Source organism: Hemitrygon akajei, chromosome 1, assembly GCF_048418815.1.
Source record: "Hemitrygon akajei chromosome 1, sHemAka1.3, whole genome shotgun sequence".
Taxonomy (NCBI): domain Eukaryota; kingdom Metazoa; phylum Chordata; class Chondrichthyes; order Myliobatiformes; family Dasyatidae; genus Hemitrygon; species Hemitrygon akajei.
The window spans coordinates 1789982-1807898 of NC_133124.1; the positions used below are offsets into that span (position 1 = coordinate 1789982).

The 17917-nt window shown below is 43.1% G+C and overlaps 1 non-coding gene across 1 annotated transcript; it reads right to left on the bottom strand.

The window, feature by feature from the left end:
* Positions 1–15290: 15290 nt before the first annotated feature.
* trnar-acg (transfer RNA arginine (anticodon ACG)) lies at positions 15291–15363 on the bottom strand. Its single transcript has one exon. It is a non-coding gene; the product is annotated as a tRNA-Arg (tRNA).
* Positions 15364–17917: the final 2554 nt, after the last annotated feature.

Consider the following 17917-nt stretch of genomic DNA (forward strand, 5'->3'; position numbering starts at 1 on the left):
ACAAGGCCACCATGAACCCATTTACCTGTATGTCCAGATTTAATATGCAGGGCATCACCTTGTAACAGGAACTCAGATTAGATAAAACAGCCAGATTTCACTGCATTTTTCAGTCAATTTGTAACAATGGATAAGAGGAATTTCTGTACAGACTAACTGAGATGAATGATTTGGAGTTTACTAATTAGCTATACAATCTGTTCATGTTCGTGGTCAAGGAAGATTCAAACTCCATCTCCAAACCACTGGTAGCTATGACCCATCAGATATAATGGGCTTTTGAGCAATCGTTCCATTGCTTAAATGGCTGAGAAATCATGAATGGGTAAATATAGATAATGGAGTGCCTGTATACTTGAAAATATAAGGCTCAAAGCAAACTCTGTCCTGATGCAGGATCTCCAACCCATTCATCAACAATTCTCTCCCCCAACCCAACTCAATCCTGCCAGATGCCCTGAGTTCCATGACCAATTTGTTTGCCCCAGGTTCCAGATTCTTTGGTCCTTTCTTTGTTGCAAGCCAGACTTGAACAACAGAGCAAATATTAAACAAAATGGAAAGAAAAAGCAATAAAAAAATCAATGTGGGGACCTCAACAGTACTTCAAACTTCCTGAAGATTGGTTCATTTTTCTGTGAATGCCTGCAATAAACGTGGTATATAGAAAACTAAAATCAGATGCATCAGTAAATTATAGGCACAAGAAAGGAGTTGGCCAGAATTGATTGGAAAAGAATACTGGCTGGGATTGTTGCAGAACAGCAAGGACTGGAATTTCTGGAGACCATTTCAAAGGCACAGGATATATACATCCCAAAGAGGAGGAAGTATTCTAAAGGTGACACAACCATGGCTAACAATGGAAGTTGAAGACAACATAAAAGCCATAGAGAAAAATTAGTTGGAAGTTAGTGGATTGGGAAGCTTTAAAATACCAACAGAACAAAAGGCAACTAAAAAGTCATTAAGAAGGTGGAGATAGATTACAAAAGTAATCTAGCCAATAATATTAAAGAGGATACCAAAGGCTTCTTTAGATATATAAATTGTAAAAGAAAGGTGAAAGTGGATATCAAATCACTGGAAAACGATGCTGGAGAGGTAGTAATGGGGGACAAAGGAATGGCAGATGAACTGAATATTATGCATCAGTCTTTATGGTGGGAAGACACTAGCAGTATGGTGGAAGTACCAGGTGTCAGGGGTCATGAGGTGTGTGAAGTTACCATTACTGGAGAGAAGGTTCTTGGGAAACTAAAAGGTCTGAAGGGACATAAGTCACCTAGACCAGATGTTGTACGTTCCAGAGTTCTGAATGAGGTGGTGGAAGACATTGTGGAGGCATTAGTAATGATCTTTCAAGAATCACTAGATTCTGGAATGGTTCTGAAAGACTGCAAAATTGCAAATGTCACTCCATTTTTCAAGAAGGAAGAGAGTCAGAAGAAAAAAGGAAATTATAGGCTTGTTAGTCTGACCTCAGTGGTTAGGAAGACATTGGAGTCGATTGTTAAGACTGTGGTTTTGGGGTACATGGAGGCACATGATAAAATCTGTTGGAATTCTCTGAAGAACTAACAAGCAGGATAGACAAAAGAGAATCAGCTGATGTTGTGTACTTGGATTTTCAGGAAGTCTTTGACAAGGTGCCACAGATGAGGGTGCTTAACAAACTGCGAGTCCATGGCATTGCAGGAAAGATTCTGCATGGATAAATCAGTGGCTGATTGGCAGGAGGTAAAGAATGGGAATAAAGGGAGCCTTTTCTGGTTGGCTGCCAGTGACTAGTGATGTTCCACAGGGCTCTGTGTTGGAACCGAATTATGAATAAAGGAATTGATGCCTCTGTTGCAAATTTTGTAGATGATATGAAGATAGCTGGAGGGTCAGGTAGTTTTGATAGGGAGAAAGTAAAGTCTGACGTAGCAGTATTTCAATGTAGTAAAGGTAAGTACAGTGGTATGACAGAGGAGTTGGCCAAAGTAAATTGGAAGAAGATGCTGGCAGGGATGACAGCAGAGCAACAATGGCTTGAGTGTCTGGGTAAAATGAGGAAGGAGCAGGACAGACGTATTCCAAAAAACAAAGAAATACTCAAATGGCAAAATAGTACAACCATAGCTGACAAGGGAAGTCAAAGCTAATGTAAAAGCAAAAGAGATGGCCCACAACAAAGCAAAAACTAATGGGAAGACAGAGGTCCGGTAAGCTTTTAAAAACCTACAAAGAGGAATGAAAAGAATCATTAGGAGGGGAGAGATGAAATATGAAAGCAAGCTAGCAAACAATATCAAAGGGGATTATAAAAGCTTTCTCAATTATGTAAAAAATAAAAGAGATGTGAGCAGATATAGGACCACTTGAAAGCAAGGCCGGAGAAATAATAACAGGGGCCAAGACGATGGCCGATGAACTAACTGAGTATTCTGCATCAGTTGTCACTGTGGAAGACATTAGCAGTGTACCTGATGTTGTAGTGTGTAAAAGTAGAGCAGTGGGTGAGTTAGTATTAGAAGGGAGAAGGTGCTCAAAAAGCTGAAAGACCTAGAAGTACGTAGGTCACCCGGATCAGATGAACTGCACTCTAGGATTCTGAGAGGTAGTGGTAAAGACCGTGGAGGCATTAGTAATGATCTTTCAAAAAACATTGGACTCTGGCATGAAAAATTGCAAAGGACACTCCACACTTTAAGAAAGAAGGAAGGGATCAGAAGGGAAATTATAGACCAGTTAGTCTGACCTCAGTGATTGGGAAGATGTTGGAGTCAGTTGTTAAGGATGAGGATATGGAGTACTTGGTGACACAGGACAAGATAAGACAAAGTCAGCATGTTTTCCTTAAGGGAAAACCTTGCCTGACAAACCTGTTGGAAGTTGTTGAGGAGATGACATATTATAGATAAAGAGGATGCAGTGGATGTTGCATGTTTTTAACTTCCAGAACCTTTCACAAGGTGCCACTTAAGTGGCTGCTGACCAACTTAAGAGCCCATGTTATTACAGGAAAGTTACAAACGTGGTTAGAGCATTGACTGATCGGTAGGAGGCAACAACTGGGAATAAAAGGATCCTTTTCTGGTTGTCTGCCAGTGACCAGTGGTGTTCCACAGGGGTCAGTGTTTGGACCACTTCTTTTTATACTGTATATCAATGATTTAGGTGATGGAATACATGGCTTTGTTGCCAAGTTTGCAAAGATTGGTGGTGGGGCAGACAGTGTTCAGGAAACATGTGGGCTCATGATAGACTTAGATTAGGAGAATGGGCAAGAGAGTGGTAAATGAAATACAATGTTGGAAATTGCACGGTCACACAATTTGGTAGAAGAAATAAATGTGCAGACTATATTCTAAATGGGTAGAAAATCCAAGAATCTGAGATGCAAAGGAACTTGGGAGTCCTTGTGCAGAACATCCTGAAGATTTACTTGCAGGTAGAGGCGGTGGTTGGGAAGGCAAATGCAATGTTAGCATGCAGTTCAAGAGGTCTAGAATACATGAGCTAGGATGTGATGCTGAGGCTTTATAAGACACTGGTAAAGCCTCTCCTTGTGTACTGTGAGCAGTTCTGGGCTTCTCATCTATGAAAAAATCTGCTGGTATCGAGAGGGTTCAGAGGAGGGTCACAAGGGTGATTCTGGGAATGAAAGAGTTATCATATGAGGAAAGTTTGATAGTTCTTTGATTTGTACTTGCTGGAAATTAGAAGGATGAGGAGGGATCTCATTGAAACCTTTCAAATGTTGAAAGGCCTATATGGAGTAGATGTGGAAAGTATGTTTCCAATAGTTGGGGAGTCTGGGACAAAAGGGCACAGCCTCAGGATAGAGGGGTATCCATTTAAAACAGGGATGGGGAGAATTTTCTTTAGCCAGTGGGTGTTGAATTTGAGGGATTTATTACCACAGGGAGGTGTGCAGGTCAGGTTGTTGGGTGTATTTAAGGCAGAGTTTGATAGGTTCCTGATTGGAAATGGCATCAAAGGTGATGGGGAGAAGTCCAGCGAGTGGGGCTAAAGAGGGATAAAAAGGATCAGCCACTATTGAATGGCAGAGCAGACTCGATGGGCCAAATGGACTATTTCTGCTCCCATGACTTATGGACTTACTCTAAATGAGAATTTGCAGGTTGAGTCTGTGGTGAGGAAGGCAAATAAGGTGTTAGCATTCATTTCAAGAGGACTAGAATTTAAAAGCAAGGATGTATTGCTGCCAGTGCTACGTGATAATGATGGTAAGAATTGAAGGAGATGGCAGTTGAATGTGTGGCTGAGGAGTTGGTGAAGGGGGCAGGGTTTTAGATTTTTGGATCATTGGGATCTCTTCTGGGGAAGGTGGGACCTGTTTAGATTGGATGGGTTGCACCTGAACTCGAGAGGGAGCAATATCCTTGCAGGTAGGTTTGCTAGCATGGTTCCGGAGGGTTTAAACTAATTTGCAAGGGGGATGGGACCCAGAGCGATAGAGCAGTGAAAGAAGTGCATGGAGTAAAGCCAGATCTAACACATAGAGAGGCTTTGAGGAAAGAGAAGCAGAATAAAGGGTGTAAAGGTAGTAAGGTAGAAGGGCTAAAGTGTGTGCACTTCAATGCAAGAAGCATCAGGAACAAAGCTGGTGAACTGAGGACTTGGATACATACATGGAATTATGATGTAGTGGCCATTACGGAGACTTGGCTGGCACCAGGGCAGGAATGGATTCTCAATATTCCTGGATTTCAGTGCTTTAAAAGGGATAGAGAGGGGGGGAAAGGGAGGAGGGATGGCATTACTGGTCAGGGATACTATTTCAGCTACAGAAAGGCTGGGTAATGTATAAGGATCCTCTTTTGAGTCAGTATGGGTAGAAGTCAGGAACAGGAAGTGAGCAGAAGAGATTGGAATTGGTGACACTGATGATTCTTTGTCTATTCTTAGATACTATAAAAAGCTCTTTTTTCCCTTTCTTCTTTTTTTTATTAGTTAGAGGTTAGTTTGTTAGATTAGTTCTTGTTTTTTGGGGTAATAATTTTTTTTCTCTTTTTCTTTGTTTTTTCTGTTCTTTTTTCATATGGATATACCTAGTTTTTTTTTCTTGTCTATATTATATTTGTATCATGTATGATTTGGGAAGACTTAACTATATTGTACTTATGGCTTATGTATCCTTTTATGCTCATTTTAATTTTGCAATTTTGTAATCTAAATAATTATGTATCAATCTTGCCATGTTGATATCAGTAAAAAGATTGAAAAAAAGGAAAGGAGCAGTTACTCTACTGGGGGTATTCTATAGGCCCCCTGGTAGCAGCAGAGATACCGAGGAGCAGACTGGGAGGCAGATTTTGGAAGGGTGCAAAAATAACAGGGTTATTATCATGGGTGACTTTAACTTCCCTAATATTGATTGGCACTTGATTAGTTCCAAGGGTTTAGATGGGGCAGAGTTTGTTAAGTGTGTCCGGGATGGATTCCTGTCACAGTATGTTGACAGACCGACTAGGGGGAATGCCATACTAGATCTAGTATTAGGTAACGAACTGGGTCAGGTCACAGATCTGTCAGTGGGTGAGCATCTGGGGGACAGTGATCACCGCTCCCTGGCCTTTAACATTATCATGGAAAAGGATAGAATCAGAGAGAACAGGAACATTTTTAATTGGGGAAGGACAGATTATGAGTCTATAAGGCTAGAACTTGTGGGTGTGAATTGGGATGATGTTTTTGCAGGGAAATGTACTATGGACATGTGGTCGATGTTTAAGGATCTCTTGCAGGAAGTTAGGGATAAATTTGTCCCGGTGAGGAAGATAAAGAATGGTAGGGTGAAGGAACCATGGATGACAAGTGAAGTGGAAAATCTAGTCAGGTGGAAGAAGGCAGCATACATGAGGTTGAGGAAGCAAGGATCAGATGGGTCTATTGAGGAATATAGGGTAGCAAGAAAGGAGCTTAAGTAGCGGCTGAGAAGAGCAAGAAGGGGGCATGAGAAGGCCTTGGCAAGTAGGGTAAAGGAAAACCCCAAGGCATTCTTCAATTATGTGAAGAACAAAAGGATGACAGGAGTGTAGGTAGGACCAATTAGAGATAAAAGTGGGAAGATGTGCCTGGAGGCTGTGGAAGTGAGCGAGGTCCTCAATGAATACCTCTCTTTGGTATTCACCAATGAGAGGGAACTTGATGACGGTGAGGACAATATGAGTGAGGTTGATGTTCTGGAGCATGTTGATATTAAGAGAGAGGAGGTGTTGGAGTTGTTAAAATACATTAGGATGGATAAGTCCCCGGGGCCTGACGGAATATTCCTCAGGCTGCTCCACGAGGTGAGGGAAGAGATTGCTGATCCTCTGGCTAGGATCTTTATCTCCTCGTTGTCCATGGGAATGGTACCAGAGGATTGGAGGGAGGCAAATGTTGTCCCCTTGTTCAAAAAAGGTAGTAGGGATAGTCCAGGTAATTATAGACCAGTGAGCCTTATGTCTGTGGTGGGAAAGCTGTTGGAAAAGATTCTTAGAGATAGGATCTATGGGCAATTAGAGAATCATGATCTGATCAGGGACAGTCAGCATTACTTTGTGAAGGGCAGATCATGTCTAACAAACCTGATAGAGTTCTTTGAGGAGGTGTCCAGGCATATAGATGAGGGTAGTGCAGTGGATATGATCTACATGGATTTTAGTAAGGCATTTGACAAGGTTCCACACGATAGGCTTATTCAGAAAGTCAGAAGGCATGGGATCCAGGGAAGATTGGCCAGGTGGATTCAGAATTGGCTTGCCTGCAGAAGGCAGAGGGTCGTGGTGGAGGGAGTACATTCAGATTGGAGGGTTGTGACTAGTGGCGTCCCATGAAGATCTGTTCTGGGACCTCTACGTTTCGTGATTTTTATTAATGACCTGGATGTGGGGGTAAAAGGGTGGGTTGGCAATTTTGCAGATGACACAAAGGTTGGTGGTGTTGTAGGTAGTGTAGAGAATTGTTAAATATTGCAGAGAGACATTGATAGGATGCAGAAGTGGGCTGAGAAGTGGCAGATGGAGTTCAACCCGGAGGAGTGTGAGGTGATGGACTTTGGAAGGACAAACTCCAAGGCAGGGTACAAAGTAACTGGAAGGAGACTTTTACTTTGGAGTAAAATGTGGAGGAGCAGAGGGATTTGGGGGTACATGTCCACAGATCCCTGAAAGTTGCCTCACAGGTAGATAGGGTAGTTAAGAAAGCTTATGGGGTGTTAGCTTTCATAAGTCGAGGGATAGAGTTTAAGAGACGCGATGTAATGATGCAGCTCTATAAAAGTCTGGTTAGGTCACACTTGGAGTACTGTGTCCAATTCTGGTTCCCTCACTATAGGAAGGATGTGGAAGCATTGGAAAGGGTACAGAGGAGATTTACCAGGATGCTGCCTGGTTTAGAGAGTATAGGTTATGATCAGAGATTAAGGGAGCTCAGGCTTTACTCTTTGGAGAGAAAGAGGATGAGACGAGACATGATAGAGGAGTACAAGATATTAAGAGGAAGACAGAGTGGACAGCCAGCACCTCTTCCCCAGGGCACCACTGCTCAGTACAAGAGGACATGGCTTTAAGTTAAGGGGAGGAAAGTTCAAGGGGGATATTAGAGGAAGGTTTTTCACTCATAGAGTGGTTGGTGCGTGGAATGCATTGCCTGAGGCAGTGGTGGAGGCAGATACACTAGGGAAGTTTAAGAAACTACTAGACAGGTATATGGAGGAATTTAAGGTAGGGGGTTATATGGGAAGCAGGGTTTGAGGGTCGGCACAACAGTGTGGGCCAAAGGGCCTGTAATGTGCTGTACAATTCTATGTTCTATATTCCATGTACTGCTTACACTTTATAAAGCACTGGTGAGGCTTCACTTGGAGTATTGTGAGTAGTTTTGGACCCCTTATCGTAGAAAGCATATGCCAAAACTGCGGACGGTTCAAAGGAAGTTCACAAAAATGATTACAGGATGAAATAGCTTCTCATATGAAGAATGTTTGATGGCTCTGGGCCTGTATTCACTAGAACTTAGAAGAATGAGGAGTGACCAAATTGAAACCTATCAAGATGCTTTACCCTTAATGGACTGAGCCACATCTATTACTTCAGGTAGGACTTTCCATTCATTGGCATTCGTGTTTGCAAACCAACTGTGATGCAGCTGATCAATATATTCTCCTCCACACATCAAAAGAAGTTTGTCAGAATTTTAAATGTCATGTCATATCTTTGTAAACTCCTAAGGAATAAGTTGCTGCCATGCTTTTGTTGTAATTGTGCTGAGCCCAGGACAAGTCCTCTGAAATGATAACACTGAGGCATTTAGAGTTGCTGACCCTGTCTACCTCTGAACCTCCAATGAGAACTGGATCAGTGTCTCTGGTTTCCTTCTGATGAAGTCAATAATCAGATCCTAGTCTTGCTGACATTGAATTGGGAGGTTGTTGTTGTGGTACCGCTCAGCCAGATTTTCAGTCTCCCTTCTATGATGATTCATCACCACTTTTGATTTGGCTTAAGGCAGTGGTGTCACCAGCAAACTTGAATATGGCATTGGAGCTGTGATTAGCCATACCACCATATGTGTAAAGCAAGCAGAGCAGAGGGCTAAGCACCAAGCCTTGCTGTGCGCCTATGCCAATGACAATTGTGGAGGAGATGTTGTTGCCAAACTAAACTGACTGAGGTCTGAAAGTGAAGAAATCGAGAATCCAGCTGCACAAGGAGGTAAACACGAGGAAATCTGCAGATGCTGGAAATTCAAACAACACACACAAAATGCTGGTGGAACACAGCAGGCCAGGCAGCATCTATCGGGAGAAGCACTGTCAACGTTTTGTCAGGAAGGGTCTCGGCCCGAAACGTCGACAGCACTTCTCCCTATAGTTGCTGCCTGGCTTGCTGTGTTCCACCAGCATTTTGTGTGTGTTGCACAAGGAGGTATTGGGGCCAAAGTCTTAAAGCTTATCGATTAGTTTTGAGGGGATAACAGTAATGAATGCTGAGCTATAGTTGAAAAAGAGCATTTTGATTTCTGCATCTTTCTGCCCATATGTGCCAGGGTTGAGTGAAGAGCCAAAGAGATGGCATCTGCAGTGCATCTGTCCTTCTGATAGGCAAATTGGAGCAGGTCCAAGTACCTTCTCAGGCAGGAGTTGATATGTTTCACTATCATCCTCTCAAAACACTTCATCACTGTGGATGCAAGTGCCACTGGATAATAGTCATTTGGGCAAGTTACTACGTTCTTCTTAGAAATTTTCAAGCCCCTCTACTCCCTTGCATCCACCCACCCACTAATACAAACAGACAATTCTTCAACTCCAGGATAGGCTTCCAGTCTCCTACTCAGAATCTTCTGCCTTTAGGCTTCAACCTCAAACATCAGATTGACCCTCGGCTCCAAACTTCGTTATCTTCCCAGATAAGCCAATGTTGGAACACTGAACTCCTGGCTAGACCTCCGGGTGCACTGAATGACCAGCCCTGGTACCTTCTCGTACCTTCTGTTTGCATGGATATCTGATCCCGGGAGCCACAGACCTGGGACAGCCCAACTACCACAGATAGCCTTCGTCTCCCTTCAAGCATGGATTGCAGAGTGAAGGCCTGACATTAACTCCTCCATATCCCGATCCTTAATTCCTCCAAAGTTCTCTATCTCCCAAACGTAGAGTCATAGAAACATAGAGAAGTTCAACACAGAAACAGGCCCTTTGGCCCATCTAGTCCATTATTTCACACTCTCAGGGCCCTCTGATTGATGAAGTTTCCCCTCTCATGATCCACTGAGTGAAGATTCCCCTCATGTTGCCTTTAAATTTCTCACTTTTCACCCTTAACCCATGACCTCTGATTGTAGTCCCACCCAACATCAGTGGAAAAAGCCTGCTTACATTTACCTTCTCTATACCTCTGATATATTTGTGTACCTCTATCATATCTCTTTTCATTCTTCTACATTCAAAAGAATACAGTCTCAGCTTATTCAATCTTTCCTTATAACTCAGGTCCTCCCGATGTGGCAACATCCTTGTAAATTTTCTCTGCGCTTGTTAAAACTTGTCTACACCTTTCCTGTAGGTAGGTGACTTTGTCTTATCTTGTCCACTGTCACCAGTACTCCAGATTAGGCCTCACCAACATCTTATACAACTACAACATCCTCTCTGCTGTGCTCAGCACTTTGATCTATAAACGCTGATGTGCCTAAAGCTTTTTAACAACCCTGTCTCCCTGTGACACCATCTTCAACGAATTATGGAGCTGTATTCCCAGATCCCTTTGTTCTACTACACTCTTCAGTGTCCTACTGTTCACTGTGTAAGACCTTTCCTGGTTGGTCCTATCAAAGTGCAAAACCTCACACTTGCCTGCATTAAATTCCATCTGCCATTTTTCCAGCTGATGCAGTTCTCTCTGCAAGCCATGATAGCCTTCCTCATTGACCGCTACAGCCCCAGTCTTGCTGTCATCTGCAAATTCACTGATCCAGTTACCCACATTATCATCCTGATCATTAATATAGATGACAAACAACAAGGACACAGAACCCATGCCTGCGGCACACCGCTAATCACAGCCCTGCAGTCAGAGAGGCAACTCCCTACTCCCACACTCTGGCTTCTCCCACAAAGCTAATGTCTAATACAAATTACTACCTCATCCTGAATACCTAGTGACTGAACCTTCTTGACCAGCTTCCCATGCGGGATCTCAGAATCAGAATCAGGTTTATTATCGCCGGCATGTAATGTGAAATTTGTTAACTTAGCAGCAGCAGTTCAATGCAATACATAATGTAGCAGAGAGAAAAAACAATAATAATAAATAAAATAAATATTATATGTTACGAATGCAGCAGGGTTACATTGAGACAGGGTTTAAGGCAAATCCCGAGATTTATTAACCTCTACTCAAACTTAGAAAAGTAAACAAACGACTAACTTAACCAAAAGTTTACAGTTAGGCAGCAGAAACATTCAAACTTAGAAACTGTTCTTAACGAGTTCTCATCCAAGCACAGACTTAAAGTGATAAATTCAAAAGTCCATGTGATTTATACAGTCAGTAAGGAGAGACTTCCCCAAAACAAACGATTCGTTCGAAGTATCGACGATCTGCCAATTTCACAGCTGGGAGATGCCTTGTCCGCGGAAATCATGAGGAAATAAAAGGAACAGACCTTTTGACTGGAGGGTGGTCACTGCACAAACCTTCCCCACCTTGCAGGGGATTAACTCAAATATGCATGCCACAATTCCTGAATGAAGTCACAAAGGTCCATCATTCCCCAAAAAGCTGAACAACATTAACTTTATCCAATCCTTTGAGCGCAGATAACTCTGATAATGCCTCCACTCTCCGCTACTGGACTGTAAGGGACAAATAAATGTGCAACAAACAAAACCGGTGGACCCTCCACACCGCCAACCGGCACCAACAACGTTGCATCAAAAATAAAAATGAGAACTGCGTCACAGATCGCAGGCTTTGGTTTAAATACTGTTTGGAATATGCCATCATGTGACATAACATCATTCCACTCATAAGACCATTACATCACCCCTCTCACAAGACCATTGCATCATCCCACTGTCCCATGTTCAAACTGTGGGTATGTAACAAATAATTATAACAAATAAGTAAATTAATTATGGTATTGGCCAGCTGGTGGCGCAATGGTATCAGCACCAGACTTCAGAACGAAGGCTCCCAAGTTCGAACCCAAGTCGGGCCACCCCCCTCCCCCCCTTTCCATCCACACTTTCCATCCGTGCCAGGTTGAGTGCCGAGCTAGCCACTCAGCCTCATAAAAAAAACAAGAATCGAATCAGGAACATTCATATCGTGAACCGGTTAATGTGAAAGGACACCAATCCTGACACCATGTGCCAGACTAGAATGGCTGACTGTCTGGTGTGACACACTGAAAAAAAATTATGGTATATGTACAGTATAGTGAATATTTTTTTTAAAAACCGTGCAAAAACAGAAATACTGTATATATTTAAAATGTGTGGTAGTGTCCAAAAATTCAATGTCCATTTAGGAATCGGATGGCAGAGGGGAAGAAGCTGTTCCTGAATCGCTGAGTGTGTGCCTTCAGGCTGCTGTACCTCCTACCTGATGGTAACAGTGAGAAAAGTGTATGCCCTGGGTGCTGGAAGGTCAAATTCCTTACTAGAGTCCATGTAGGCAACATCCACAGCCTTGCATTCATCCACTTTCCTGGTAACTTCATCAAAAAAACTCGACCATTAGTGAGACGTGAACTGCCACACACAAAGCCATGGTGACTATCGTTAATCATTCTTTGTTTATCCAAATACTTACATGTTTGCTCCCTTACAATAACTTTCCACAACTGATGTCAGACTCACTGGCCTATAACTTCCTCGTTTCTGTTTATTGCCTTTTTGAAACAGGGGAACAACATTGGCTATCCTCCAAACCTCTGCTACTACTCTGGTTGCTAGGGTGCTTTAAATATCTCTACAAGGGCCCAAGCACTTTTGGCACTTGCCTCCTTAGGATTCTGGAGACGTATCCACCCTTATTTGCCTCAGGGTTGAAAACACCCTCCTCTCTAAGCTGTAGAGGATTGATGAAGTTGATGCCGGTTTGCCTCACTTCTATAGACTCTGTATCCATCTCCTGAGTAAACACAGGGGCAAAGAATGCATTTGACATCTCCCCGATCTGTTTTGCCTCCACAGATTACCATTCTGCACTTCCAGAGGACCAATTTTGTCACTTGTATTCTTTTTGCTCTTCACATATCCGTAGAATCCTTTAGAATTCACCTTCACCTTATTTGCTCGAGCAACTTCATGCCTTCTTTCAGGCTTCCTGGTTTATTTCTTGTGTTCTCTTGCATTTTCTTGTACTCCATAAGCACCCCATTTGTTCTAACTGCCTATACCTGCTGTGCACCTCCTTATGTTTCTCTTAACCAGGGCCTCAATATCTATCGAAAACCAAGATTCGCTATACTTGTTATCCTTATCTTTCATTCTGACAGACACATACAAGATTATTACTCTCAAAATTTCATTTTTGAATGCCTCCCACTTTCCAAGTACATAGCTACCGGAAAACAGCCCAATCCACACTTGACAGATCATTTCTGATGCCATCAAAACTGACCTTTTCCAATTTAGAATCTCAACCCGCAGACCAGACCTATCCTCGTCCACATTTACTTTGAAACTAATGGCATTGTGGTCACTGGAGGCAAAGTGTTCCCCAACACAAACTCTTGTCACCTGCCCTGTCTCAATCCCTCATAGCAGATCCAGTTTCACATTGTCACCACGGTTCGGATATGGCCCAAGTGCAGAGTGAGAGGCACTGAAGCAGGTCGATAGTTCACAGACTTTAATACGAAAAAGGGAAAGTAAAACAATAAACACTAGGCCAAACAGGGCCGTTAACAAAAACTCTCAAAAGGAAAAGGAAGTCTACACTGCAGCTGAAAAGAACATCAAAATATTAAATGAATACCGTTAGTCTTCAGAGCCAGTTGATTTTGAAAATCCGATATCTCAGGAAAGGCCAAATGCAAAACAACAGCGAAGCTTTGCTATGCTCTGTCCAAGTCTCGACAAGCACTACGACGACAAGAATGGAGTTAAATACTATCACGATTAAATAGTAATTTCCTGACACGTGCAAATTCACAAGCACAATTGCCATATCTACTGCGCTGCTGAATCCATGGTTGTGACACACATACTCTCTGGTTGGGATTTCTACGTACTGATGAAGGAAGTGTTCCTGAACACATTTGACAAACTCTATCCCATCTAGACCTTTTACAGTATGGGATACCCAGGCAATATGATTTTATTTTTGTGACTGCATGTTTCTTGCTATTGTAATTACATAGGCTATATGTGCCTTGTGCTACTGTTGGTTCTGTGGTTTGCACCTTGGCCCTGGAGGAACGCTGATTCATTTGGTAATAAATTGAATTGAATTGAATTAACTTTATTTCTTCCATCCTTCACATACACAAGGAGTAAAAATCTTTACGTTCCATCTCCGTCTAAATGAGCAATGTGCAATCATAGTAATTTATAATAAATAGAACAGTCAATGTAATATAGACTACACTCATATCAGTGTGAGTTAATCGGTCTGATGGCCTGGTGGAAGAAGCTGTCCTGGACCCTGTTGGTCCTGGCTTTTATGCTGCGGTACCGTTTCCTGGATGGTAGCGGCTGGAATAAATTGTGGATGGGATGACTCGGGTCCCCAATGATCCTACGGGCCCTTTTCACACACCTGTCCTTGTAAATGTCCTGAATCATGGGAAGTTCACAACTACAGATGTTCTGGGCTATCCGCACCACTCTCTGCAGAGTCCAGCGATTAAGGGAGGTACAGTTCCCATACCAGGCAGTGATGCAGTCAGTCAGGAGGTTCTCAACTGTGTCCTGTAGAAAGTTCTTAGGATTTGGGGACCCATACCAAACTTCCTCAACAGTCTGAGGTGAAAGAGGTGCTGTTGTGCCTTTTTCACCACACAGCTGGAGTGTACAGACCACGTGAGGTCCTCGGTGATGTGGATGCTGAGGAACTTCAAGCTGTTTACCCTCTCAACCCCAGATCCATTGATGTCAATAAGGGTTAGTCCGTCTCCATTCCTCCTGTAGTCCACAACCAGCTCCTTTGTTTTTGCCACATTAAGGGAGAGGTTGTTTTCTTGACACCACTGTGTCAGAGAGATGACTTCTTCCCTGTTGGCCATCTCCTTTATTGTCTGAAATAAGGCCAATCAATGTAGTGTCGTCGGCAAATTTAGTTAGCAGATTAAAGCTCTGCGTGGCCATACAGTCATGGGTATACAGAGAGTAAAGGAGGGGACTCAGTACGCAGCCCTGAGGGGCTTTTGCATTGAGAGTCAGAGGGCTGGAGGTGAGGGAACCCACTCTTACAACCTGCCTGCTTGCGAACTGACAGAAAGTCCAGGATCCCGCTGCACAAGACAGGGTCAAGGCCGAGGGCTCTGAGCTTCTTGTTGAGCCCGGGTGGAACTATGCTGGTGAATGCTGAACTGTATGGTTGAATGACAATTAAACTTGGCGGAGACCGCAGCTCGGCGCCATCGCGACAGCTCGCCCTTGCCAACAGCGAAGAGGGCATGTTAGAGGACAAAAGGCCCGAAAAGCGATGAGACAAAGATAACTGGCAGCTGATGCTGAAATGAAGCGTGAGTCAGAAATGGGGAAGAAGGCAATTGCTCAGGAAGCAGGTTAAAGAAGACAGTTGATAAGGCTTGCAAAAGAATGAGGAAAACACCATCGAGCCAGGTAGGAGTCGAACCTACAATCTTCTGATCCGTAGTCAGACGCGTTATCCATTGCGCCACTGGCCCCCTCCGCTCACTGCAAACTACTGTCAGTGCTAGAGTACTTCAAAACGAACGAACACCGGAAAATTCTTTTTCTGTCGTTGGAAGTCTGCAGATGCTGGAAATACAACGCAACACACACAAAATGCTGAAGAAACTCAGCAGGCAACACAGCATCTACGCCTAAGAGCGAAGAGTCGACGTTTCGGGCCCAGGCGGTAGACAGACAGCTGTCACTCAGCTCCATAAACATCGTTCGCAAGCAGGAGTTCCCGACCTGTTTTATCACATCGAAGTAAGACCTTTCCTCTTACTGGTTTTTCACCTGGCACCGACCAGCCCTCTCCTTCTCTGACGAAGGGTCTCGGCCCGAAACGTTGACTGCTCGTTTCGACGAATGCTGTCCGACCTGCTGACTTCCTCCAGTGTGTTGTACGTGTCGCTTGTGCCTTTCCTTCGATAGCTCAGCTGGTAGAGCGGAGGACTGTAGTGACAAATACCGTAATCCTTAGGTCGCTGGTTCGATTCCGGCTCGAAGGACTCGCTCTTTTCTTATGCTAATCATCAATTCCATATCGCGGAGCCACTTACTGGCTGGCACAACACTGCTCTCAGAAGTGCCCCGACACGTAACCACATGGAAGGCATCAAATCCTACTGTCCTGTTTATTATTTATTGTAGTGCCTGCACTGTTTTTGTACACTTTATGCAGTCCTGTGTAGGTCTGTAGTCTAATGTAGCTTTCTCTGTGTTGTTTTTTTACGATAGTTCAGTCTAGTTTCTGTACTGTGTCATGTCACACCATGGTCCTGAAAAACGTTGTCTCATTTTTACTATGCACTGTACCAGCAGTTATGGTCGAAATGACAATAAAAGTGACAACTTGACTTGACTTCATGCCCCCGACACCTGAAATTTCCACCGTACTGCTCGTATCTTCCATGGTGAAGACTGAGGCAAAATATATTTATTTAGTTCATCCATCATTTCATTGTCACTCATGACTTTTATGTATCTGAAGAAATATTTGTATCCTCTTTAACATTACTGGCTAGCTTACTCTCATGTTCCATCTTCACCTTCTCAATTACCCTTTTAGTTGTCTTCTGTTGGTTTTTAAAAGCTTCCCAATCCTCTAATTACCCCCTAATTCTTGTTCTAATATATATCCTCTCTTTGGCTTTTATGTCGGCTTTAACTTTATTGTGAGCCACGGTTGTGTCATATTACCTTTAGAATAGTTTTTCCTCTTTGGGATGTATGTAACCTGTGCCTTACAGATTGCTTACAGAAGTTCCAGCCATTGCTGCTCTGCCGTTATCCCTGCAATTTTCAACAACCCCTCTTTCATGCCTCTGTAATTTCATTTAATTCACTGTAATACTGCTGCATCTTACTTCTCAAATATCAGGGCGAATTCATTCATATTATGATCATTCACTCTGAAGGGTTCTTTCACCCTAAGCTGACTAATCAATGCTGGTTCATTGCAAAACAGCCACTCCAGAATATCTCATCTTCTCGTGGACTCAACCACGAACTGCTCTAAAAAGCCATCTAGAAATCCCCCCTGCATCAGAGTTACAGTATGGGCTATGACATCGAAGATGTGGATATGCATTTAGGGCTGTAATAAGGTAAATATGGCACTCTGCGGAAGGCAGCTCTTGGAACAGCAGGTTTGCTCGTGTCTGTACTGTGTTTTCTTGCCCTTCATAGTCCTGGACACAGACAAGACGTCCAGTGATGGTGAACTGCAGCCGATCTGATAGTTCGCTCTAGTATTCCGATATTGTCAGAGGATGCAGCACCAAACCAAACAGTGATGGTTGATGTGAGAATGCGCTCCCTGACAGCGGTGTAGAGTTACACTAGCATGATCTGTGGAAGATGAAATTTTACCATCTGCCACAAGAAGTAGATCCTCTGGCAATCACTTGGTTAATGAAGGAGATATGATTCCCACAAGAGGTCCTGGCCGGAACGTTATTATATCCAAAAGCTGAATGTTGAAACGGTGCCAGCTGTAGAGTTGTTGACGTTATGTGGGTGGAGAGCAGACGCATTTCCTCTGAGGTTAATTCGCATCTTCACGGATGTTGGTTGGTTGGTTGTTAACGCAAAAAAAAAAATTGCATTTCTCTGTATGTTTCCATGTGTATGCGTTAAATTAATTCAAACCTGAATAGGAATCGCAACATTCAACGCCACATTTCAACACCAGTGTTCTCCACATATACGCAAGAATAATATTCATCAGCATGTGGAATGAATTCCAGTTTCCACTGTTGCAAATCCATACCAGCACAGAGCACCAGAACGTGTGCAGCAATAGCTGGCTGCTCGGTGTGTGTTTCTGTTTTGTCTTTCGTTCCTCCTTGTGCATTAGGCAGTCCTTGCAAGCATACAGTGGGGTTTGTGGCGCAGAGTGAAGAAAATAACGTGAGGCAAATGATAGATAGATACTTTATTCATCCCCATGGGGAAATTCAACTTTTTTTCCAATGTCCCATACACTTGTTGTAGCAAAACTAATTACATACAATACTTAACTCAGTAAAAAATATGATATGCATC